The sequence below is a fragment of the Equus asinus genome, chromosome 24 (assembly GCF_041296235.1).
Source record: "Equus asinus isolate D_3611 breed Donkey chromosome 24, EquAss-T2T_v2, whole genome shotgun sequence".
Classification (NCBI taxonomy): domain Eukaryota; kingdom Metazoa; phylum Chordata; class Mammalia; order Perissodactyla; family Equidae; genus Equus; species Equus asinus.
The window spans coordinates 13,492,062-13,517,760 of NC_091813.1; positions in this window are offsets into that span (position 1 = coordinate 13,492,062).

Below are 25,699 nucleotides of genomic sequence, written 5' to 3' on the forward strand. Positions count from 1 at the left end.
TCAATCACTGTGGATTATTGAGGTGTGATTTCTGTTTGCCTTCCATTTTCTGGGAGCTTGCTTTCGTTTCCATAGTCTAATCGTCATGGTTCTGAGCTATCTCCCTTCGATATGCTTATCAGTGTGTTCTCCTTCATTTCAAGTTAGGAGTTTGGTATTTCTTTAATCACCATAGGTTGTATAGGCTGAAGTGTGAGTGCTTTCGTTACTGTTGGGTGTTGTCTTTGAATTTCCATCGGTCATTTGAAGGAATCTTTGCTATCCTAGCCTAGACCCAACTGAGCACTGAGTAAACGTGGTCATCTTGGTTGGTTCAATATTGTGAGATCAGAAACGCCATGTTTGAGGTTGTCCTGGAAACCACCTTCCCAGACACAATGGTTCCGAGACAAATTAGATGAATCTGATGGATTCCTCTCTCCAGCTGAGAGATCCTTCTGTCTCTTTTCTAGATTTGGAAAGTTCAGAACTTCACACCTGATCCTTGAACGCTCCACTAGATTACGTCTATATACTGGCTTACTTTATTTCCACAGGTTTTGTTATCTGTTTAATTTACCTCCTCAGCTGTGGCATGTTTATATTCCTTTAAATAGAATGGTAATGTTCTAAGTTTCAGCAAACATCGTTATGTGTGGTGTCAAACACCTAATCAATACTCCTTCTATGGCAAGAGATGGGGGAGAGAATCTCATTGATCTCAACTGAGCACTCTAGCCTTGGAGGACAGCCTTCACACAGTAACAAAGCTTTCTGCAAAAGGGTGCTTTTGTGCACTCTTCCTGAGTCCTTCCAAACCAAGAGACATACCCCAAGCATGACAGGGGCTCATTCCTTCCAGGCTTCAAAGAGATGCCTAGTGACACATTACCATGTACCCAGTGGGTGCCTATGACGCCAAAGCTATGGAAAGTGAGACTTCTCTTCACAGAATACTAGGGACCTAGGACCGGGGCCTCTATTCTTCTCTTCAATGTCTTCAAGAGATCATTCTTGACTTTGGATTATGAGTAAGGCAGAAGGCCAACATAGGTCTGATAAGCCCAAGGTCCGGCCTCTTGTTTCAAGTCAAGTTTCAAGCTTGAATCAGCATGGCCTCCCCATCGACTTGAGGAGATGGCAATGTTCTCCTCTCAGTGCTTGTCCCTCTGTTATCACTTCTTCCCAATGATTCCTTTCTTATCCATTGAATTAGCGTCTCTTGCATCTCTTCACGTTTCTGTGCCCAGATTCTGTTTGCGAAAGCTGTATCTGGGTATCTGTCACTTGAGTATCCAAGCCTAGGCCAATCCTCGGGCTGGAGACCTGCGGCCATCTTGGGTGACATGTTTACCGTGATGTCATAAACACCCTCAGAATTCTAAGCTGTCCTGAAAACCTCCATGCACACAGTTCTTCACGACCATCTCATACCAGTCTGACTACTTCCCCTTTCCAGGTAGGATGGTTTTCCTTGTTCTGGATTCCGTGTCTGTTTATAACTTTATCCTCGAACTTTGAAAGGTCTACTACAATCCCGCTAGACACCAGTTTCTTTCCTTTCAGATTATCCTGGGTTTTATCTCTTAACATTTGTGGATGAGTCCAAATGGGTGGACTTTCCCCAGAGAAAGCCCTGGAGTCCCTCCCGAGATTGATTTTCCTGGTCAATCCTCTGATGCATAATGATCGTGTCATCTCCATTTCTACCTTGGCAGGTCACATGTTTTCCTTCCTTCATCATTTGGGGAGGTGTTCCTGATGCGTTCATAGATTGTAATATTCCCATGGTTCTTACTCTGATGTGTATTCATAACGTCTCTTCACAATTGCTACTTCTTTAGGATGTCTGTCTGCACCATACCGTGAAATCTATATTTGCTAATGCTACTAATCTGATCCACACCCGTGATGCTCGCTGATGAAGCCTGTACCACCCAAGTGGAATGTGGGAACTTACCCAGTACACCACAGGGCCGGCACTGAATTGGATTCTTGGACCAACATTTTGCCTGAACTGGGGAAGATGTTGGCCTGCTTTGATTATTTGTAAAGGTAATTAGTAGTAACATCATGGACGGTTACCTTTTCCTTTGGATCCTGAGTTTAGCACGGAACATGTTCTCTTGGTAGAGTTGTTCTTCATCTCTTTGCCACTGTCTACCTTTCTGTAGCATTATTAAGCACTTGGAGGTGATTAGCCATGCTTGGAAGTTCATCTTCTCTAATCTCTTTCAGCCTCCAAAGCTTTAGGCCATAAACCTGCTTGCCTTTTTGTAGTTTTGATTTTACATGAATTGATTGCCATAACCCTGCATTATAACACCCTATTGTTTTCAGATTTACAACCTCCTAGATTTAGACTTCTTTGTATGGTACATCATCTTCACCACCGTTAGCCTAATGACATGCCCATACCACACACTGGTGCCTAACCAACTCTTTCTTCCACTGCCTTCTGCCATCGATTCTCTCTAGGAACCACCAATCCCTTGTCATGTGCTACCTGTTTGTTTCTCCTTATTTTACTCTTCTCCTTGTAAGTGAGATGCTACGGTACTTGACTTTCTCCCTGGGGCTTCTTTCAGTGCCCCTCATACCCTCAGGAGCCATTCTGGTGTCACAAATGGCTGGACTGCACCCTTTCTTGCAGCTGAGTGCTATCCCATTGTGCGGCTATAGCCAATCTTCCTTCTCCATTCATCCCTTGATGGGCCCCAGGGCGATATCCAAGTCCTGGACATCAGGATTAAGGCTGTGGTGAGCACAGCGGTGCAGGGATTCCTATGCGTTGGTGTTTCCAAGTTCTTCAGATAAATACGACACAGAGGAATAGCTGGATCATATGGTAGATGGATTCTGAAATTTCTGCAGAAATTCCACACCGCTTTGCGTAGTTCCCGCACCGGCTTTCACTCCCACCAATGGTGCAGAAGGCTTCCCATCTCTCCACCTCCTCTCCAACACTTGTTTCCTGTCTTGTTCCTTATGGGCATTCTGACCACAATGTGCTGTTATCTCATTGCCATTTGGATTTGCATTGGCCTTAGACGTAATGATTATGAACATGTGTTCATACAGCTGTTGGCCATCTTTCTATCTTATTTGGTAAAACTCTGTTTCCATCTTTTGCCCAGGTTTTAATTGGCTTGTTGTTTTTTCTCTTGTGTTGGCATGTGCGGTCGTTGGCTCTTTTGGGTATTCAGTCCTTCTCCGATATGTGGTTTCAAACATCCACTCGCAGTTGTGCTGTCTTTGCATTGAGTGGATGGTTTCCTCGGCTGGGCAGAAGCTTCTGCGTTGGATGCAATCCCATTTGTTTCTTGTTTCCTGTGTTGCCCTTGCCCAGTCACACATCCTTCTTCCAAATAGGTGGCTATGCCACATGGCCATGAGCAAGGTGCCTGGTTTTCAACTGGAAGTTTCACGGTTTCAAGTCTTCCATTCAAGGCTTTAATCTAATTCGAGGTGGTGTGTGAGCCTGATGTAACATCATGGTCTACTCTCATTGTGTCACATATGGCTGTGCAGTTTTCCAGCACCTTTTCTTCTTGAGACTCTCCTTTCTCCACTGATCCTCTTGCCTTCCTCGTTGCAATTGGGCTGTCCATATATGTGTGAGTTGACCTCTGGGCTCTCGATTCTTTTCCGTTGATCTCTGTGTCTGTTTTTGAGACCAGACTGTGCCATTTCGGTACTTCGCACTTCGTCCTACATGTTGAAATCAGTAAATGTGATATGTCCTGCTTTGTCTGTGTTCCTCAGGATTCCTTTGGGTATTCAGGGCCCCTTGTTGCTGGATAGAGACTTAAGGATTCTCTCTTATATTTCTGTGGGAAAGATTCTGCAACTTTGACTGGGATTGCATGGAATCCAGAGATTGCTTTATCCGTTATGGAGGTTTCAAGTATTTTAGTTCCTACATTCCTATAGCACGGAATACCCTTCCATTTGCTTGTGACTTCTGGAATTTCTTTCCCCAAAGTTTTGCTAGTTTCCAATTTCCATAGCTTGCACCTGTTTGGCTAAGCTTATTTCTAGAGATCTTATTCTTTTTTTTCCTGAGGTTCGCCTTTTCTGCTCTTTTCAAGTTTTCATTAGTTTTGTTTCGGCTGATGTTTATGGCTGTGCTCAGATCTGCTGTCGATGTTGCTGTATTTGCTGAGGAATACTGATGCTGTCTGACGTTGCTTCCCAGCTGCCTCTACACTACCTCCCATGCCTCCCCGAGAATGGCTGGACCAGCGGTGAGGAGGTTCACCCCCAGAATACTGCATGGCCAGCCCCGGGCTGCTGACCCAGAACGTGCACACTTCACCACTGCACCACGGGCCAGCACCTTTCATGTTCCATTGGCAACCTGCAGTTGAGTGGAATGGGACTTGAATATGCTACTTGAGCCCAACTCGGGCACTGTGTAGATGAGGCCAGTTTGTTTTTCTTCTCCACTGTGATGTCAGAGGATTTGTCAGAATTGTGTCTCTGCTGTCCCTGCAAACTTCATAGACTCAGGTTTTCAGATCCTGATTTTAGCAGTCTCATAACTCACCCTTACCAGTTAGCCTAGGTTTGACTTTCGCTTGGGTTTTTGGGATTGTGACTTACTCTGACTTTCGAATGTTCAGAGTATGTCTAAAACTGACATCTTTCTTTATGTATTATTCATGTGTGATTTCTGTGTGCCTTCCATTTTCTGGGAACGTTTTTTATTTTCCTTGGTACAATCGTTGATATGGGCTCAGCGAGCTGAAGACTCGAATGAAAGATTGCTTGGACTCTCAAGATCCTGCATTGGTGTTCTTTTATTGAGAGAACAGTACAGGGTAGCATGGGGACAGGACACATTAGCAGTGAAGAGCTACTGCTGCTGCTGCCTGGGGACAGGACCCATGGGTAGTCAGGGCTCCTGCTGCTACCCTGACTGGAGGGTTAGGGCTAATTTCATAAGGCATGGGTATATGACTTATTTTTACTCGAAAAAGAAATAATGATGTAAAATGTCTTTAAATGATTTCAGTACAGATGGGGTCTGGCCATTGTGTTGTCATATTTTTAGGTACGAATCTGGCCATATAGATCAGCATGTAAGTGAGAATGCCCTGGGCTTCTTGCCCTGGGGCAGCCCTAATTCATACCATAAAAAAATCCACTGGGTCATATAGTTTGGCATATATTCCAGGTCACCTTCAGCTTCCCTAGCTGGGGCAGCCCTGATCCACATCATAAAACCTCCCTGAACCTATTTGGACTGGAAATCTTTGGGGATATGGATGATGGTCAGTCTTCTGTGACTACTTCTGGCTGTACAGGGTCGTAGAGCTGTCCCTAAATGGGGCCATAGGTACACTTAGGCAGTTTAGTGGACCAGAAGTCTTGCCCCATTGAGTTCAAGCCTGACAAGTTATACAGATCCTCTGGAGATGAGAGAGTCATTGACAAGAGGTGGTCCAGGAAGTGAAACATTTTTGACATGCATAAGACAAACAATGAAACAGACAACAAAATATCATAAGAAATACAAGCAGTATGTTTAACCCAATGAATAAGGTTTTGAAGTAGTGCAGAAACCTTGTCCTGACTAGGAGTTCAACCAATCATTTAGATTTAGGGTTGGTCAGACATGGATTTAATTTGGTGGCTGGGATACCAAGCCAGAAATATTTTGATGGTAGTCAGGAATATAGACACAACATTCAGTTTTTATAATGGCACAGGTGCCCCCTTGTGCTGCTGTCAAGACATCCAGAGCCAATTGGATTTGGAGGACTGCCTTTCACACTTGGGATACTTCTAAATTGAGCAGCGAAATGCTAAGTTGTGTATCATTTAATGGCTTCATACTAAATTTGTTTAGGACTTCCATGTGCAAGACGACACTTTCGATTCCCAATTGGTGAAAGAAAATTGCGGAAAGATGGTCATACCGATGGAAGACAGGGCTGGCCAAGTGCTGTTGCAAGTTGGGTAGGTTAGCAGGAGGAGATATAGTAAATATAGTTCCACCTTGCATCCAGACAAAGCCTAGAGTGCATCCTCCAATCCATGCAGGTGGTAGCCAAGGTCATAAATTGGAGCCACGTATCCACTGAGCACCATTAGGGGCTAACCAATGCGTGTTGAGCCATGTATCCCAGTCAGTCTGAAACCAATCAGTATTTTTTTTAAGGCTATGATATGAGAACACATATAACAGGGATTTATTCCCATAGGTCGAGTGCTATAAGGCCATGTATCACAGGGGTGATTTTTTTCCCCAAAAGAAAGTGGCCTTTTACTGAGTTGTCCACTAGTAGGAGTGAACCAAATATATTCATCCCAAAGTTTGTATTGTCCATCCTGTGTGTATTAATAAGTTGGGGACATTACCTTTGGAACTTGTTCTGTATGATCCAAGTGTGACAAGGCAAATCTAGTTAGTATTTGGACAGTAGTATTGAAGGAAAATGTTTGATTGTGGCCAGGGAACTTCCAGGTGTCAGAGGTAGATGGCCACAAGGAGACATTAATATTAATAATACATGAATATTGCAGAAGAAAAGAGCTAGACTCTAATATCCATGAATGCCTACTATAGCTTCTAAAGAAACATAATTTTTTCTCTCTTAAATCACTCTCATTTTTACAAAAGATAGTGAAATCAGGATTAACGGGTTTGAAAATCAAGTGTAGTTTCAATACAACTTGCTCCAATTATTTACATAAGAGCAGCAAGAATAGTAATTGTTCATACAGGCTTTGTTAAATGTGCTTCGCTGGATCTTTTCCTGCAGAATCTCAGATTGAACTGTGACGGCCTCTAGAGGCCAGAAAAGCCAAGCCAAGGACTTGCCATCAGATTTGGCCTGCAGTACCTACAGATTTGAGTGGTGTTCTCTTTGAGGTCTCCCCAAATATTCGGAGGTTCCTTGCACCTGCCAGATAAGCAAGCTTCCTTACTTACCGGGTAAGATTGCCAAAATCTCAGTAAACAAGGTACCAGGTCTGTGTTTCCCAGTGGCTGTATTCCAGAAAGTCCAATCTTTGTTGCTGAAACGCTGTCTTGTCATGTCAGAGACTGTGTGTTTCAAATATGACATTCCAGTCAAAGCCTTGGTAATATAACCAATGTGTCCTGTTATAAGGAGAACAGATTCTTATGGAACTTATGCAAATATTGCCACGAAATGACCATACTCAGTAACAAAGGGTTTGACAATTCCTTAGGGATAAGGTAGGGAGAAAAAGGTAAATGTTTCAGTTTTGCTCATAAGGGTATAATTTCACCAAATGGCTGTAAGTTATAGTTAGCATAAGAGAAAAGAGAAAGAGATTTCCTTCATTATGAGAAAACAAAACAACACATCCAAATTCAACAATATTTCAAACAGAAGTCCTAAAAATTTATAATCGTCCTAATCAGTGCACACAGTCCTGTATAATCAATTCTTGAGCTGAATCTTCTGTTAGCAGATCGATGAGCATAGTTTCTGTTAGAATTCTGTCATTTCTTACTCCGTTCAGTTTTACAATCTGAAGGTTTATCAGAAACCTGTCGTTTAGACTCTTTGTGTCAGAATCCTTTCCAGGAATTTTTCGGAAGTTGAAACATATTTGCAAAAGGAAAAAGCATCAGAGTAAAACAACAACTATCTGCAAATGGACAAATAACTCAAAAGGGCAATTGGCAAAGAAAGTTGACTACTTCTGTGACATATAACACTGCCAGATAATAAGTGAACTTATCACTGACAACCAGGGCAGATCAGAAATTTAGGAATGCTATCTAATTTTGGGACGTCTATATTAATAACATTTACCCATCAAATACCAGCTAAGAAAGTCTATTGTCGCTTATTTCACAATGTTTTCCATTTAATTTAATAGACCAAATAAGCCAAATTACTTTAGCATTTTCCTCCTTGTAGGAAGAGAGAGCAAATTTCTTTGAGAAGTCTCAGGGACCCTCTGAAAATCCTCAGAGTAATCATTCTTCTGTCTACCAGGTCTAAAGAACGCCTTCATTCAGGATTTGAATATTTCTGAGGGAGAAGCTTGTCACAAAATATCAAAAGTTTTTTAAATGTTGTTCAAATAGCAAACAACACTCACTGTGAAACAATGCTCAGGTATCCATTCAAAGTGATAACAGAAAGAGTCAAAAATATTAAGAGTAACCTCAGCCATTATTTTCACAAAACAGATTTGTCTCTTAGGTAGACGTACTCAAAGGAACAGCTCTTACATCCTCTTTACCAAGAGCAGATCAAAAGTTCAAGAAAATGTATACTTTTAGAGAAAACCAAATTTGAATTTCTGCACCTACTTATGTTTCACATTCAAACTCATTCACTTAATTGAACTTACTTTAGTCTACTTGAGCAGGCATAAAACTCATTTCAGAATTCCTCCTTCACAAACCTTCTACATCTTTCTTTTTCATTTTCAGTACTTGTCCCAAAGTCTTTCTTTTTTCCTTTCTAGTACATCAGGAGCAATTTATCTTTCTTAACCCATCAAACAAAAATATTTCCATTCTTTATACCTTTTTTACTGAAAACATACATTTATCTTCCTTGAATACAGAGCTCTTTTGCTTAGTAATTTCCAGTAGCTTTAATTCCATAGGTTAGTTAGAACCTTTAACGCTTAACGGACCTAGTAAACACTAAAAAGGTAAACAATTATGAAATGTCTTTTATATCAGCATTCTAAACACTTCACAACTTAAGAAACATGACACTTCGCAATAAAACACAAGGCATGCTTTTTGATACACCCAAACGCTTTTAGCCTCTTCAATAAGAAGCCAAAAGTAGATAACTTAGATATGTTTAACAATAATGTGTGAGAGTTCCGTTCTATCCAAAAGTGACCCGCATATTCATCTTTTTATCATTTAACTTAACTTGGCAAAACTCAAGATTGTTACCAAAAAGGATTTCAAAGCTGTTTTTTTCCCCAAATATACAGACCATAAAAGTTATTGTACTCACTTTTATGAGTTTTATGTATGTAAACCATTTTTTTCCAACAATTATGTTCAGATTACTACGGAAGCCTGATGAGGCATTAGAGAAAACTGGTCATCATTTAAAGCTATTATTTTGCTGACAAATTCAACAGACAACGTGAACTTATATGACTAGTAAACCGAGTCTGAATGCCTGCATCCTATGCAAATACTGACAACTCTGACAAGAAGACAATTTTCAATGAAACCAACAAACTTAAACAAGCTTTCATTTACCAAAGGTTAATTCACGTCACGTTAACTTTGAAAGTCACTCTGTTAATTTCGACTACATTTAGAATTTAAGAAAGCACTTACTTTAAGCCAACTAAACAGAGATCTTAATTTTGGCCAGACCATCCAGGGGTTAAAATATCACACGTATGATGTACACGTAGACACATAAACACAGAGACTGTACAACTATTGTTTTAAAAACTACTGCCATGAATCAGGTACAGTAATATAAAGGTCACCAGTTACAAATCAAAACTTTGTTTTGAGCCTTTTTACTAATACTTATGGAGAAGACCCTCAAGAAGCTAGACTTTTTGCAAGGGCACACTTATGGCCATTTATCCTTTCCCCTCCTTTTTTTTTTTTCAGTCTTAAGAATGAGTGATATGCTAGATAGTAGTTCCTGGAGAGGGGGGAAGATAATCCTTTTCATGGTAAAGGAACAAGGTGGAATCTGAACTGCCTCTAGAACTGTATTTCCAGTCTTGCAAGGATTTTCTAAGGACGGTTGCTCTTGATTTCTCAGAAACTGGACTGTAACTTGAAGGACGTTCTAGGTTGATCTGCCTGTCCAACTGCACCAGAAAGACAGAGAGAAACATCACACATTTTCTACCAGCTGGAGTTTCTGGGGCATAACCCATACAATTGAAAGTGTTTCTAATTAGTTAGAGTGACCCTGAGTGATGAGTCTTAAGGGACGCTTATCTCATTCTCCACAGCAGTAAAGCCAGTGTCTGACTGACAGTGAAGTGGAGAAGGGTGGAATGCATACAAAGGGCTTGAACTGGCTGGAGACCGGGGCTCCCAGTACCCGGGTTGAGAATGAAGTTCCTTGCAAAAGTTTTTCAAGTTTTCTGATTTTACAGAAGTTCCAGGTTCTGGTCAAGTCCAGCCTGAACTTAACCAAGACTTGGTGAAAACAGAGGACATGATGAGCAAAACAAAGAAAGGAAATGAAGACATCAGACCTCACCCTCATGGCCGCTCAAAGAGGGTTCTCAAGAGAAGACTCACTCAACAGTTCCCATGCTCGGGCGCACTCCTGTAGCATGACAGTTCACAGAATAACTCACAGGTCTGCTACCCTCATAGCCAACTCAGTAGGTGACTAAAACACTCAATGACTCACCCCCCAAGAGAGAGCACCCTACTTGGGCTTTCCGGGGTGATCAGGCCCAGAAATGCCAAGTTTGGGCTCCCAGGGGTGGAGGCCATGACTGTTGACAGATTTCTTTGCTTCCCTGTTGCAAAGCTCAAAAGGAGACGCAAAACACCATTGCAACTCTAAGAAAGATGAAAGAGAGAGGTCCATTACCTTGAAAATCCCCCCTGAACCTGGGGCAGCATCCTACCTGTCATTCCTACTGTGGGGTTCCTATAACAAGGGGTGATGGGTGTGTCCCCCAGCATTGCCTCCATTGCATATCTTCCCTGGTATGCCTGGAAGTTACAGGTCCTGGTGAACATCTTTCCTATTCTGCCTGGCAGTAATAGGTGCCTGGTGAATGGTCCCCAAGAGAAAGGGAGAAGTTCAAGAGAGAACAGGATGGAGAAAATTAGTGAGGCATTTTCCGCCGCTCTGGGGGACATTCTACCCAATTGCGTGTTGGAGGCATTCTCCGAGAAGGGCTTCCCATACGCAACCAAAGGTTAGACTTTGGTACTTTCTTTGAACTGGAGTCCCAATTGGGACATTCACACAGTTCAGAGCATGGTCAGGTGCCATGGGAGGTATCCCAATCCAACCTTAGGAAAGGAACCTTACAGGGGAGTCTTGCAGATTGCTGACCAGCCTAATGACTTAAGTGGCTGACCCGTGCCCACCTAAAATTTGTATGTTAGAGATAGAGTCAGGAAGGAATGCAGTGATTCACTCTACATCGCCCTTAGGCTTAAGGTAGTGATTCTCTGCAAGCTGAATGCCATGATTTGCCCCATAGAGTAGCCATGGGCAGCAAACGTGGATTCATACAGCTATCAAAGACAGTTCCTGATGGAGAAGTGAATTTAGATTCATCCTCGAAACAGAGAGAGGCACAAGGAAGAAAAGGGCACTTACCAGAAGTTGAGCTCAGAAACCGATGAAGCAAGTTCCCAGTAGGGGGGCCACAATATATGATGGTGGGTCAGCGAGCTGATGAGTCAGAAAAAAGATTTCTTGGTCTCTCAAGGCCTGGCAGAGGTGCTCTTTTATTTAGAGAATGGTACAGGATAACATAGGGACAGGACCCATGGTCAGTAAAGAGTTGCTTCCTGGGGACAGGACCTATGGGTAGTGAAGGGCTGCAGGCATGGGAACTGGACGCACGGGCAGTGAATAGCTGCTGCTGCTGCATGGGGAAAGGAGCCATGGGCAGTCAGATGTCCTGCTGCTGCCCTGAGTTGAGGGTAAGGGCAAATTTTATAAGGCATGGGTACGTGACATTTTTACTGGAAAAAGAAAAGATGATGTAAAAAGCCATTAAATGACTTCAGTACAGATGGAGTCTGGTTATTGTGTGGTCGTATAACATTAGATACGAATTTGGCCATATAGATAGGCATGTAGGTGAGCATCACCTGGGCTTCTCTCACTGGGGCACCTCTAATTCATACCAAAAAAAATTCACCGGGTCGTATGCTTTGACATGTAGGCCAGGTAACCTTGGGCTTTTCGAGCTGGGGCAGCCTTAATCCACATCAATTGTCATTGTCTTTCTCAGCTATCTCCCATAGATACGCTTATCAGTCCATTCTCCTTCATTCCAAGTTATGAATTTTGTGTTTCTTTAATCACCATATGTTCTCTAGGCTGATGTGTGAGTGTTTTCATGATTGTTGGGCATTGCCTTTGAATTTCCATCTTTCACTTGAAGGAATCTTTGCTATCCTAGCCTAGGTCCAACTGAGCACTGAGAACACGAGGTGATCTTGGTTGGTTTGACATTCTGAGATCAGAAACTCCAAATTCTAGGTTGTCCAGGCAACCACCTTATGGACATAATGTTTCTGAGACAAATTAGAGAAATCTGATGAATTCCTGTCTCCAGGTGAGATATTTTTATGTCTCTTTTCTAAATTTGGGAAGGCTGGAACTTGACCCTGGATCCATGGTCCTCCTAGTAGATTACATCTAGATACTGCTTTACTTTATTTCTGTAGGGTTTGTAAGTTGTTTGATTTACACCCTAAGCTCTGGCATGTTTATTATTCATTAAATATAAGTGTAATGTTCTAATTTTCAGCCAGCTTCCTCACATATGCTGTCAAAACACATAGTCAATAATCTTCTACGGCCAGAGATGGGAGAGAATTTCACTGGTGCCAAACTGAGCACTCTAGCTTTGGATGTCAGCCTTCACTTTGGATTGGTGATTCCCAGAGGGAATGAAAAAATCCAAAAAGGCGTGCTGATTTGGGGCATAAAGGATTTGAGGCTGAAAGAGATTAGAGAAGATGAACTTCCAAGGACTGTGAATCTCCTCCAAACGCTTAATGATGCTACAGAAAGCAGACCATTGCAAATAGATTATGGGGAATACTATGAAGAGAATGTGTTCCATGCTAAACAGATGAACCAAGGGAAAATGTTACCGTCTATGATGTTACGAGTAATTACATTCACGAATAATCACAGCAGGCCATCTTCTTCCCAAGTTCAGGAAAAATATTGGTCCACAAGTAAAATTCAGGGCCAGCCATGTGTTCAGGAGTGTAAGTGCCCACATTCCTATTGGGTGGCCTGGGATTCATGGATTCGCATCACTGGTGCTGATCAGATTAGTAACATTGGGAAAGATAGATTTCATGGTATGGTGTGTACAGAGATCACAAAGAAGTCGAATTTGTGAGCATACATTAGAGATAGGCAATAGGAAAAAAACATGAAAATATTGCAATCTATGACACATCTGGTACACTTCCCTAAATACAGACTGAAGGAAGTGATGTGACCTGCATAGGTAGAATTGGCGGACTGCATGAGCTGACACGATCATTGCACATCAGAGGCTTGAGTGGGCAACTTCAACTTTGGATGGACTCCAGGACTTTCACTGGGGAAAGTCTACACATTTGGCCATATTCACAAAATGTAACAGATAAAACCCAGGATAAACTTAAAGTAAAGAAACCATGTCTAGAGAGAATGTAGTAGACATTTAAAAGTTCAAGGATAAAGTTAGAAACACACAAGAAATCCAGGAAATGGAAAACTATTCAAGCTGGAAAGGGAGAGTAGTCATGCGCATAGAAGATGCTGGGAGAACTTAGAAGTTTGAGGGAGTTTATGACATCACAGTGAACATGTCACCCAAGATGGCCTCATGGTTATAGTCTGAGGATTGTCCTAGGCTACGATACTCAAGTTAGAGATACCCAGAAGAGAATTTAAAAACAGAAACCAGGCACTGAAACATGAAGAGAGAGAATACACGCTGATTAAAGGGGTAAGAAAGAAGTCATTGTGAGGAAGCAATAATAGGGGGACAAGCGCTGAGTGGAGAACATTGTAATCTACTCAAGTGTATGGGAGGCCATGCTGATGCAAGCTTGAAACTTGATTTGAAACCAGAGGCTGGACTTGGGGCTTATCAGACCTACATTGTCCTTCTGCCTTAATCATAATCCAAAATTAAGAATGATCTCCTGAAGACACTGTAGACAATGATTGATGCTTCCTTTCCTATGCCCCTAGCATTCATTGAAGAGAAGTCTCACTTTCCATAGCTCTGGCATTACAGAGGCCCATTGGGTACATGCTAATGTGTCACAAGATATCTCTTTGAACGCTTGAAGGAATGGACCCCCGTCATGCTTCGTGTATGTCCCATTGTTTGACAGGGCTCCAGAATTGTGCTGAGAAGCACCCTATTCCAGACGGATTCATTGCTTTGTGAGGGCTGCCCAACCAGGCTAGTATGCTTGGTTTGGCTTCAATGAAATTCTCTCCCCGTATCTCTTGAAGTAGAATGATTATTAATATCGTGTATTGACAGCATATGTAAGGAGGTTGGCTCAAAATTAGAACATTACAATTATGTTTATAGAAAAATAAACATGCCAGAGCTGAGGATGTAAATCGAACAAGTAAAACACTCTATAGCAATATAGTAAGCCAGTATCTAGACGTAATCTACTGGAACACTCAAGGATCAGGAGTAAAGTTCGAAACTTCCAAAATCCAGAAATGAGACAGAAAAGTATCTTACCTGGAGCGGAGTTCATCAGATTTCTCTAATATGTCTCGGAAACATAATGTCCGTGAAGGCGGTTGCCAGCACAACCTCAAATCTGGAGTTTCTGATCTCAGAAAGTCAAAGCAACCAAGATGACCACGTGTTCTCAGGGCTCAGTGTCACCTCGGCCAGGATAGCAGTTTCCTACAGGTGACCGATGGAAATTCCAAGACAACACGCAACAATCACGAAAAGACTCAGACCTCGGCATACAGAGCATATGGTGATTACAGAAATATAAAAGTCATAGCTTGCAATGAAGGAGAATGGAGTGATAAGCATATCGAAGAGAGATAGGTCAGAAAGACCGTAACGATTAGACTTTGGAAAAGAGGAAAAAATCCCTGAAAATGGAAGGCCAATAGAAATCACATCTGAATAATCCACAGTGAAAGACTTCAGTCATTAGACAGACTCTGACTGGACGTTTGAAAGTCTGAGAAAGTCACAACGCCAAAAACTGCAGCAAAGGTCAAACCTGGACTAACTGGGAAGGGTGAGTTATGGGACTGCTCCACGCGGGCTCTGAAAGCCTGCATCCACGAAGCTAGACTGGACAGCAGACACACGATTCTGACAAATCCTCCGACATCACAGAGGGCCAGAAAAAGAAGCTGGCCTGATCTACACAGGGCCAGAGGTGGGCTCAAGTAGCATATTCAAGTCACGTCCCACTCAACTGCAGGTTGCCAATGGAACACGAAAGGGGACGGCCAGGGGGGAAGTGGTGAAGTCCGCGCATTCTGGTTTGGGAGCCCGGCTTCGGCCACATGGAATCCTGCAGGTGAGCATCCTCACGGCTCGTCCAGCCATTCTGGGGCAGATGTGTGAGGTAGTGTGGAGGTAGATGGGAAGCGACATTAGACTTCTCCACTCTTCCACAGCAAATACAGCAGCATGGCCCGCAGATATGAGCGCAGCCGTAAACTTCTGCCAAAACAAAGCCAATCGAAAGTTGCAAAGAATTGAAAAATTGACCTGAAAAAAGAAAGCATGCCAGTAAGAAGTCAAAGATATCTAGCAATAACCTTGGCCAAACAGGAGAAAGCTATGGAAACTGAAATCCAGCAAAGATTCTGGGGAAGAAACTCCAGAAGACACAAGGAGACGGAAGGCTATTCCGTGTTCTTCGAATGGAAGAACTAACACACTTAAAGCGTCCATACCGCATAAAGCCATCTCTGGATTCCATGCAGTCCCAGTCAAAGTCGCAGCACTATTTCCCACAGAAATGGAAGAGAGAATCCTAGAGTTTCTATCCAGCAACAAAGGACACTGAATAGCCAAAGGAATACTGAGGGAAACGGACAAAGCAGCAGGCATCGCACTTATTGATTTCCAGATATAGGACGAAGTGCTAGGTACGGAAACAGCACAGCCTGGCGCCCAAAAGAGGCACACAGACCCATGGAACAGAATCGAGAGCCCAGAGGTCAACTGAAACACATATTTACAGCCCATTTTTGACCAGGGAGCCAAGAGGAGACAGCAGAGAAAGGAGACTCTCGACAAGAAATGGTGCTGGGAAGACAGCACAGCCAAATGGAACACCGTGAGAGTAGACCGTGATGTTACACCAGGGACACACACCACCTCGAAATGGATTAAAGCCTTGAAAGGAAGACTTGAAAACGTGCAGCTTCTAGGAGAAAACGCAGGCAGCTTGCTCTTTGCCATCTGGCTTAGCCACCTGTTTGGAAGAAGCATGTGTGACCGGGCAAGGGAAACAAAGGAAACAAGAAACAAGCGGGACTCCATCCAACGCAGAAGCTTCTGCCCAGACAAAGACACCATCGACTGACTGCAAAGACTGCGCAACAACTGACAGCAGATGTTTGCAAACCGCACATCGGAGAAGGGGTGAACAGCCATAAGATCCAATGAACTCATACGTCTTCACAGGAAAAAAAACAGCGAGCCCAATAAAACCAGGGCAAAAGATGGAAACAGACAGCTCTCCCAGGATGATAGAAAGATGGACAACAGGCTGTATGAAAACATGCTTGTCATCGTTAAGTCTCTGCTCAATGCAAATACGAACGGCACTGAGATAGCAGCTCACAGTGGTCAGAATGGCTATAAGGATGAAGACAGGAACCAACAAGTTTCAGAGAGGAGGTGGAGAGAAGGCAAGCCTCCTGCACTGCTGGTGGGAGTGTAAACCGGTGCAGCCACTACGCGAAGTGGTGTGGAATTGCCTCAGAATTTTCAGAATCCATCTACCACATGATCCAGGTATTCCTCTGTGGTGTATATATCCAAAGATCTTGGAAATACTAATGCACAGAGATCCGTGCATCGCTGTATTCCCCACAGCCTTACTCCTGATATGCAACATTTGGAAGCCTCCCTGATGCCCATCAAGGGACAAATGGAGAAGGAAGATGGGCTATAGCCACACAATGGCATAGCACTCAGCTGTAGGGACACATGCAGTGCAGCCATTTGTGACCAACTGAATGGCTCCTGAGGGTATCAGGGGAACTGAAACAACCACTTGGGTAAGGTCAAATACCACAGGATCTCACGTACAAGGAGAAGAGGAAAAATGGACCAACAAACAGGTAGCAGGTGACATAGGATTGGCAGTTCCCAGAGGGAAAGGTGTCGGGGGACGGAGGGACAGAGTTGATTAGGCAAAAGTGTGTGGTGAGGGCCTGTAATTAGGCTTACGCTGGTGAAGATGATTTAGCCTACACAGAAGTCTAAATCTATGAGCATGTAGATTTGAAAGCTATAGGATGTTAGAATGCAGGGTTACGGAAATCAATTCACATAAAATCAAAACTCCAAAAAGGGGTGCAGATTTACGGCCTAAAGCTTTGGAGGCTGAAAGACATTAGAGAAGATGAACATCCAAGGATTAGCATTCACCTCCAAATGCTTAATGATGATACAGAAAGGTAGACCTTTGCAAAGAGATGAAGAGGAATACTACCAAGAGAACATGGTCCGAGCCAAATCATGAATCAACGGAAAATGTTACCGACCCTGATGTTACTACTGCTTCCCTTCACGAATGATCGAAGCAGGCCAACATCTTCCCAAATTCAGGCCAAAGGTTGGTCCAAAAGCCCAATTTGGGGCCGGGCTGTGGTGTAGCAGGTAAGTGCCCACATCCGCTTGAGCGGCCTGGGCATCACCAGCTACAATCACGCTTGGGGATCAGATTACTAGCATTAGGAAATACAGATTTCAAGGTCTGGTGGTCACAGAGATCATAAAGAAGTAGAAATGGTGAGGAGACCTTATCAGTATGCACCAGAAAAAGATCCACGAGAATATTACAATCTATGAACGCATAAAGAACACTTCCCCAAATGATGAAGGAAGGACAACATGAGACCTGCCAAGGTGGAATTGTCAGACTGCTAGGAGATCACACGATCAGTGTGCATCAGGGGAATGCCTGGGCAACTTCAACATGAGAGGGCCTCCCGGACGTTCTCTGGGGAAAGTCCACCCATTTGGCCATATCCACAAAAGATAAGAGATAAAACCCGGGATAAGCTTAAAGGAAAGAAACCGGTGTCTAGAGGGAACATAGGAGACCCTTCAAGTCCTTGGAGAAAGTTAGAAACCAACAAGAAATCCAGAGCAAGGAAAACTATCCTACCTGGAAAGGGGGACTAGTCAGATTGGGATGAGACGGCTCTGAAACACTGTGTGCATTGAGGTTGTCAGGACAACTTAGAATCTGAGGGTGTTTATGACATCACGGTGAACATGTCACCCAAGATGGCCGCATGTTTACAGTCCGAGGATTGGCCTAGTCTAGGACACTCAAGTGAGAGATACCCAGAAACAGCTTTTCCAAACAAAAACTTGAAAGGATCAAACAGACTCTGATTCAAGGGAGAAGAAAGGAATCATTGGGAACAAGCGATAATAGATGGACAAGCACTGAGAGGAGAACATTGTCACCTACTCAAGTAGATGGTGAGGTCGTGCAGATTCAATCTTGGAACTTGATTTGAAACAAGAGGGCAGACTTGGGGCTTATCAGACCTACATTGTCCTTCTGCCTTACTCATAATCCAAAGTACAGAAAGATCTCTTGGGGACGTTGAAGAGAAGAATCGAGGACTCCTTTCGTAGGCCCCTAACATCCTTTGAAGAGAACTCTACCTTTGCATAGCTCTGGCCTCACAGTGGCCAACTGGCTACATGCTAAGGTTTCCCAAGAGATCTCTTTGAAGCCTTGAAGGCATGGACACCTGTCATGCTTGGGGTATGTAGCTTGGTGTGGAAGGGCTCTAGAAGTGTGCTGAAAAGCACCCTTTTCCAGAGGGCTTCATTCCTGTGTGAAGGCTGCCCTCCCAGGCTACAGTGCTCAGTTGGGCTCCAATGAAATTAACTCCCCCATCTCTTGCCGTAGAAGGAGTACTGATTCTGTGTTTTGACACCATATGGAAGGAGGTTGACTGAAAACTAGAACATTACCATGATATTTAAAGAAAAATACACACGCCAGAGCTGAGGATGTCAATCAAACAGTAACAGACTCTGTAGAAATAATGTAAGCCAGTATCTAGATGTAATCTAGGGGAGCGTTCAAGGTTCAGGGCTGAACGTCGAAACTTCCCAAATCCAGGGGAAGAGACGGAAGGATTTCTCACCCGGAGAGAGGAATTCATCAGACTCATCAAATTTGTCTCAGAACCATTGTGTCCGTGAAGGTGGTTGCCAGGACAACGTCTAACCTGGAGTTTCTCATCTCACAATGTCAAATGAAGCAAGATGGACACGTGTCCTCAGTTCTCAGTTGGACGTAAGCTAGGATAGCAAAGATTCCTTCAACTGACAGATGGAAATTCAAAGACAACATCCAACAATCACCAAAGCACCCACACGTCGGCCTACAGAACATATGGTGATTAAAAAAATACAGAATTCCTAACCTAGAATGAAGGAGAACCCACTGATAAGTATATCGAAGGGAGAGAGATCAGAAAGACCACTACGATTAGACTAAGGAAAGAAAACAAGCTCCCAGAAAATGGAAGGCAAACAGAAATCACACCTGAATACTCCACAGTGAATGAAGTCAGTGTTTACAAAGAGTCTGCTTGAACGTTTGAAAGTCCGAGAAAGTCACAACCCCAAAATTTGCAGTGAATGTCAAACCTGGGCTAACTGGGAAGGGTGAGTTCTCAGACTGCTCCAAGCTGGCTCTGAAACCCTGTGTCCATGATGCTTTCTGGGACAGCAGAGACCCAATTCTGACAAATCCCAGTGGACCGGAAAAACAACCTGGCCTCGTCTACACTGGACCAGATTTGGGCTCAAGTAGCATATTCAAGTCACATTCCACTCAACTACAGGTTGCCAATGGAACACGAAAGGGGCCGGCCAGTGTTGCATAGGTGATGTCCGCGTGTTCTGTGTCGGCAGCGTGTGGTTGGCCGCATGGAATTCTGGGGGTGAGCCTCCTCACCGCTCGTGCAGCCTTTCTGGGGCAGGCGTCCGAGGTAGTGTAGAGGCAGATGGGAAGCGACTTTAGTCTTCCTCAGCAAATACAGCAGCATTGCCAGCAGATATGCGCACAGCAATAAACATCTGCCTAAACAAAACCAATTAAAAGTTGCAAATGATAGAAAAACTGAACCTCAAAAAAAAAAGCATGCTAGAAAGAAAAACAAGTAATCTAGGGATAACCTGCACAAAACAGGTGAAAGCTATGTAAACCGAGAAATAGCAAACCTTTGGGAAAGAAATTCCAGAGGACACAGGGAAACGGAAGGGAATTCAGTGCTCTTGGAATGGAAGAAAACGAAGAAAGCATGAGGTATCATCACAATGATTCCTTTCTCATGCCTTGGATCAGCGTCTCTTTGGTCTATTCAAGTTTCTGTGCCCGGTTTCTGTTTGGAAAAGCTGTTTCTGGGTATCTCTCACTTGATTCTGCTAGCCTAGGCCAATCCTTGGACTGTAAACATGTGGCCATCTTGGGTGACATGTTCACCGTGATATCATAAACACCCTCAGAATTCTAAGTTGTACTGACAACCTCCATGCACTCAGTGTTTCAGAGCCATCTCATACCAGTCTGACTACTCCCGTTTTCCAAGTAGGATAGCTTTCCCAGTTCTGGATTTCTTGTTGGTTTCTAACTTTCTCCTCGAACTTTGAAAGGTCTACAACATTCCCTGTAGACACGGGTTTCCTTCCATGAAGATTATCCCCGGTTTTCTCCCTTATCTTTTGTGGATGTGGTCAAACGGGTGGACCTTCCCCAGAGAAATTCCTGGAGCTCCTCCCAAGTTGAATTTGCCCAGGCAATTCTCTGATGCACAATGAGCGTGTCATCTCCTAGGAGTCTGACAATTCCACCTGGGCAGGTCACATGTTTTCCTTCCTTCATCATTTGGGAAATTGTATCTTATGCATTCATAGGTTGTAATATTCTCAGCGTTCATTTTCTGGTGTGTATTGAAAATGCCTCCTCAGAATTTCTACTTCTTTATGATCTCTGTGCCCACCATACTGTGAAATCTCTATTTCCTAATGCTAGCAATCTGATCTGCAACCCTGATGATAGCAGGTGAAGCCCGGGCCGCCCAATCAGAACTTGGGCACTTACCTGCTACACCACAGGGCCGACCCTGAATTGGGCTTTTGGACAAACCTTTGGCCTGATCTTGGGAAGATGTTGGCCTGCTTCGATTATTCGTGAAGGCAGTTAGTAACATCATGGACGGTAGCATTTTCCGCTGGTTCACGAGTTTAGCATGGAACACGTTCTCTTGGTAGTGTTCCTCTTCGTCTCCTTGCAATGGTCTACCTTTCTGTAGCGTCATTAAGCATTTTGAGGTGATTACCAATCCTTCGAAGTTCATCTTCTCTAATTTCTTACAGACTCCAAAGCTTTAAGCCGTGAACCTTAACGTCTTTTGGGAGTTTTGATTTTACGTGAATTGTTTGCCATAACCCAGCATTATAACATCCTATACCTTTCAGATCTACATCCTCATAGATTTAGACTTCTGTGTACGTTACATCATCTTCACCACCGTAAGCCTAATTACAGGCCCTCACCACACACTTGTGTCAAATCAACTATTTCTCCCTCTGGGCCCCGCCACCTTTCCCTCTGGGAACCAGAAATCCCATGTCACGTGCTACCTGTTTCTTGGTCCTTTTTTTCCTCTTCTCCCTGTAAGTGAGACCCTATGGTATTTGACCTTCCCTCTGGGGCTTGTTTCCATTCCCCTAAAACCCTCAGGAGCCATTCTGTTGGTCACAAATGGCTGGAATGCTTCTGTTCCTGCAGCTGAGTGCTATGCCGTTGTGTGGCTATAGCCCATCTTTCTTGTGCCTTGATGGGCACCAGGGAGGCTTCCCTGTCTTCAATATCGGGAGTAAGGCTTTGGTGAGCACAGCGGTGCACGGATCTCTGTGCATTAGCGTTTGCAAGTTCTTTGGATATATATGCCCCAGAGGAGTACCTGGATCATGTGGTAGATGGATTCTGAAAATTCTGAGGCGATTCCACACCACTTCGCGTAGTGGCTGCACCGGTTTACACTCCCACCAGCAGTGCAGGAGGCTTGCCTTCTCTCCACCTCCTCTCTGAAACTTGTTGGTTCCTGTCTTCATCCTTATAGCCATTCTGACCACTGTGAGCTGCTATCTCAGTGCCGTTCGTATTTGCATTGAGCAGAGACTTAATGATGATGAGCATGTTTTCATTCAGCCTGTTGGCCATCTTTCTATCTTCCTGGGAGAGCTGTCTGTTTCCATCTTTTGCCCAGGATTTATTTGGCTCTTTGATTTTTCTCCTGTGGAGACATATGACTCCATTGCATCTTTGGCTATTCACCCCTTCTCCGATGTGTGGTTTGCAAACCTGCTGTCGCAGTTGTTGTGACGTCTTTGCACTGAGTCGATGGTGTCGTTGGCTGGGAAGAAGCTTCTGTGTTGGATGGAGTCCCGCTTGTTTCTTGTTTCCTTTGTTGCCCTTGCCCAGTCACACATGCTTCTTCCAAATAGGCGGCCAAGCCAGAAGGCAAAGAGCAAGCTGCCTGCGTTTTCTCCTCGAAGTGTCACGGTTTCAAGTCTTCCATTCAAGGCTTTAATCCATTTCGAGGTGGTGTGTGTGCCTGGTGTAACATCACGGTCTACTCTCATTGTGTTACATCTGGCTGTGCAGTCTTTCCAGCACCATTTCCTGTCTAGAGTCTCTTTTCTCCGCTTTCTCCTCTTGGCTCCCTGGTCGAAAATGGGCTGTCCATAGATATGTGAGTTGATTTCTGGGCTCTCGATTCTGTTCCATGCAGCTGTGTGCCTCCTTTGCAGGCCAGGCTGTGCTGTTTTAGTACCTAGCTCTTCGTCCTATATGTGGAAGTAAGAAAGTGTGATAATTGCTGCTTTGTTCATTTCCCCCAGGATTCCTTTTGCTATTCAGGGTCCTTTGTTGCTGGATAGAAACTTTAGGATTCTCTCTTCTATTTCTGTGGGAAAGATTGCTGCAACTTTGACTGGGACTGCATGGAATCCAGACATTGCTTTGTCGACAAAAATAATCCGTAACCAATCTGTAAATGAAAATTTGGGGGAGTTTATTCTGAGCTTCAATCTGAGGATTATAACCCAGGGCCTTTCTACCCAAAGGAAGAAAGAGCATCAGAGAAGTGGGGTGCACAGACTGGTTGTATTCCCCTCATAGAGGATGTTTCACATAGGATTGAAATGTCCCATTTACAATAGTCGCAAGACTGCTCTGTTGGCACAGCGATTGATGGAAATAGCAGGTATGTCTTCTGTCTCAGTGAACACAGTAGGGTGGCAGTCTGTTTTCTATAGCTGACTGGTCACAGGTGAGCTGGGTGGTCAAAGGTGAGTGCAGCAATCAGTTCCTAGCCCAGGGAGAAATGCTTATCCCTAAAGAAATGCTAATGTGGGGGGAAGTTGCACCTTTATCTCAAGGGCCATAGGAAATGTCTAAGCAGATATGCAATGCGTGCTAAATAGCCATAGTCAGGCCCTTTTGGAAAAAACAAAATCAGGCCAAATTAGGTCTATACCAAATGGCTTCCTCATATAGTCCAATATATCCAATTGCTTCCCATTTTTACTTGATCTTTATGCCGTATGGACGTTTCAAGTGTGTCCCTTATTGCATTCGAAGTGCACGGAATAGCCTTGCGTTTCCTTGTGTCTTGTGGAATTTCTTTCCCCAAAACTTTGCTAGTTTTTGGTTTCGATCGCTTTCTCCTGTTTGTGCAAGGTTATTCACAGGTATCATTTTCTTCTCACTGGCATGGGTTTTTTTTGAGGTTCAGCTTTTCTATTCTTTGCAACTTTTAATCGGTGTTGTTTGGCAGAAATTTATGGCTGTGCTCAAATCTGCTGGCCGTGCTGCTCTCTTTGCCGAGGAAGAGTGGCGCTGTCTAACATCACTTCCCATCTGCCTCAACACTAGCTCCCACGCCTGACCCAGAATGGCTGGACGAGCGTTCAGGAGGCTCACACCCAGGATTCCACGCGGCCGACCCTGGCCTGCCGACCCAGAACACGTGGACTTCACTGCTGGCCCACTGGCTGGACCCTTTCATGCTGCATTGGCAACCTGCGGTTGAGTGGAATGTGACTTGAATATGCTACTTGAACCCAACTCTGGCCCTGTGTAGATGAGGCCAGGTTGTTTCTCTGGCCCACTGTGATGTCGGAGGATTTTTCAGAATCGTGTCTCTGCTGTCCAGTCTAGCATGGTGGACACAAGGTTTCACAGCACGCGTGGAGCAGTCTCATAACTCACCCTTCCCAGTTAGGCCAGGTTAGACCTTCCCTGCAGTTTTGGGGTTGTGACTTTCCCGGACTTTCAATCGTTCACGCAGAGTCTGTCTAAAGACTGACATCTTTCACTGCGGATTATTGAGGTGTGATTTCTGTTGGCCTTCCATTTTATGGGACCCTGTTTGCTTTTCCATGGTCTAATCGTCATGTTCTTTATGAGCTTGTCCTTTGACATGCTTATCAGTGCGTTCTCCTTTACTCCATTTTAGGAATTTTGCATTTCTTTAATCACCATATGTTCTGTAGGCCAAGGTGTGAGTCCTTTCGTCATTGTTGGGTGTTGTCCTGGAATTTTCATCGTTCACTTGAGGGAATCTTTGCTATCCCAGCCTAGATCCAACTGAGCACTGACTACACGTGGTCATCTTGGTTCGTTTGACATTGTGAGATGATAAACTCCAGGTTCGAGGTTATCGTGGCAACCACTTTCATGGGCCCAATGGTTCCGACACAAATTAGATGAATCTGATGAATTCCTCTCTGCAGGTGAGAGACCTTCTGTCCCTTTGCTGGATTTGGGAAGTTTCGAGCTTGACCACTGATCCTTGTACTTTCCACTAGATTACATCTAGATACTGGCTTACTTTATTTCTACAGGGTTTGTTATTTGTTTGATTTACATCCTCAGCTGTGGCACGTTTATTTTTCTTTAAGTATAATGGTAATGTTCTAATTTTCTGCCATCCTTTCTATGTGTGGTTTCAAAACACATAATCAATACTCCTTCTACGGTAAGAGATATGGGGAGAGAATCTCACTGATTCCACTGAGCTCTGTAACCTGGGAGGCCAGCCTTCACAAAGGATGGAAGGCCTCTGCAAAAGGGTACTTTTCAGCACACTTCTAGAGCCCTTCCAAACCAAGAGACATACCCAAGCATGGCAGGGGTCCATTCCTTCAGGGCATCAATGAGCTCTCTTGTGAAATATTGGCATATACCCAGTGGGACCCCGTGACTTGAGAGCTGTGGAAAGTGAGAATTATCTTCAAGAATGCTAGGGGCCTAGGAAAGGAGGCCTCGATTCTTCTCTTCAATGTCCTCAATTGATCAGTCTTGACTTTGTATTATGGGTAAGGCAGAAGGACAACGTAGGTCTGATAAGCTCCGGGTCCGGCCTCGTTTTTCAGAACACATTTCCAGCTTGAATCAGCATGGCCTCCCTAGACTTCCGTAGATGACAATGTTGTCCTCTGAGTACTTGACCCTCTATTGTCTCTTCTTCCCAATGATTCCTTTCTCATCCCTTGAATTAGCGTCTCTTTGATGTCTTCAAGTTTCTGTGCCCGGTTTGTGTTTGGAAAAGCTGTTTCTGTGTACCACTCACCTGAATATCCTAGCCCAGGTCAATCCTAGAGCTGGAAACCTATGGCTAACTTTGGTGACGTGGTCACCGTGATGTCATAAACACGCTCAGAATTCTAAGTTGTCCTGAAAACCTCCATGCACACAGTGTTTCAGAGTCATCTCATAGCAGTC